Consider the following 1811-nt stretch of genomic DNA (forward strand, 5'->3'; position numbering starts at 1 on the left):
CTCAACCATGTATCTGAGAAAGCAAAAAAGAATACACAATCAATAACCACATGTGAAAAATAATAAACTAAAATTCAAGTATAAGTTCACAATGACATTTCGCTTAATTTGGTCCAAATTTCTAAATAACCTACGAAATATAAATGAGAATACATACCAACGAGTATTTGTACCACCAGTTGAATGCATTTGAGTCTTTCCCTTTAAGAACTCTGTCACCAAACTTGTAAGATGTGCAATTTGCTTTTGTTCTTCCTCTCACTCTTTCTTTTCCTCCTCACGCTCTCTCCTCTCCTGCTCCAATTGCCTCCGCAGCTCCTCACGCTCCATCTTCATCTCCTCCATCTCAGCTTTAAGTTTCTGCAACTCCCCAACATGGTCTTGTGATACACGACTAGGTGTGGAAGAAGATGAAGAGGGCTTTGGCCCATCCCCAAATCCAAGAATGTATCTCTTCCTTTTTCCAAGTGCCTGCTTAGACATCTCCTCTGATGTTAATTACACACCGGATTGGAAAGATTCTTCTCGCAAGCTCAACATCTTTGACTGTCAATGCAAAGGTAACAACAGAATTAAATGTATATAACCTTGCAAAAGCAGAAACTGATTTAAATGATTATTGAGATGTTAGATACCTACATATTTCATGGCGCAAATAGGATCAATCCACTCTTTGTTCTTCTTGGTATGAGTTTTCTTATAGAATTCTGAAAATTCAAGGTTTTCAGAACCATTAAACTCCGGCTGCAAAGTGTAATTTAGATTAGCATATAGCCACTACATAATAAGAAAACTAGAATAACTGTCAGATCTACTTGCATAAAAGGATTCCAAAAATATACTTGCAGCAAACTAGAATAAAAAATCTACTTGCAGCAAATTGTCGATTTTACAATAGCCAAAACTATCCCATAGACTGTTTCACAGGCAATTCACTAAAAATATAGCCAGTACATACTCAAAAACATATTACCTGTATAGTCATTGTTGCAACAAATGACCGAGATCCTGAACAATGATTGTACTCAAGCTTTTTCCTATTCTTTTTGCCAGCTTTTGATCTCACCTTCAAAAAAATACAAATTAAAAATCTAAAGAAAACATTATGATCAAATATTTTACTTATAAACTCTGAAGCACTAAATATGTAAGTTACCTTGTGTTCTTTGCTTTTCAACACATCGTCAATTAAGTGGTGCCAATCCTCTTGAGTCATATGTTCGTATGGATAACTATAAGGGTCCACATTTAAGACGTTCTTAAGATGCTTGTAATGCAATTTTATATTGTGCCTCCAATTTCTGTGAATATTGTAGCATTTTCTGTGGACAGCTTGCTGAGCTACTAGATTGCCATGATAATCATCCGAGATTTTGAACTTGTCCTAAAAACATAAGTAAAATCATTATGTAGTATGATCAATGCAACTATTACAAGTACCTAAAAGAATATTGTGCAATAAATAATTACAAGGACAGATTGTATGATAGCAGATTGAGTAGCCTCGTCTACATGCCGCCACGTCAGTATGCCCTTAATTGGATACATTCTCCTAATATACACCCCCAACAGATTGGCTACCTTTGGTACATTAATACCACATAAAGCATTCCACTCATCAAGTACTGGAACAGAAAGCTTTTCTCCGCCATTCTGGGCAATGAGCTTATCAATTCCTTTCCCAACTGTCTTACCCCGCATGCGCTTTGATGATGAACCTGCTAAAATATTTAAATACTTTAGGCCATAAGACAAACCTGCTAATGATAGACAAAGAGAACGCAAAAAAAAAAAATACAAAACCACTGAAA

At 35.7% G+C, this 1811-nt stretch overlaps 1 long non-coding RNA gene across 1 annotated transcript; it reads right to left on the reverse strand.

Annotated features, from left to right (window-relative positions):
• Positions 1-247: 247 nt before the first annotated feature.
• Positions 248-1524, reverse strand: LOC149751355 (uncharacterized). Its single transcript, XR_016398353.1, has 3 exons — positions 1471-1524; positions 974-1384; positions 248-744 (listed from the first exon to the last, which is right to left on the reverse strand). It is a non-coding gene; the product is annotated as an uncharacterized LOC149751355 (long non-coding RNA).
• Between the last annotated feature and the right edge of the window lie 287 nt (positions 1525-1811).

This window comes from Phoenix dactylifera, chromosome 14, assembly GCF_051530095.1.
Source record: "Phoenix dactylifera cultivar Ajwa chromosome 14, Ajwa_hap1_PhDact_Kaust_v1.1, whole genome shotgun sequence".
Taxonomy (NCBI): Eukaryota; Viridiplantae; Streptophyta; class Magnoliopsida; order Arecales; family Arecaceae; genus Phoenix; species Phoenix dactylifera.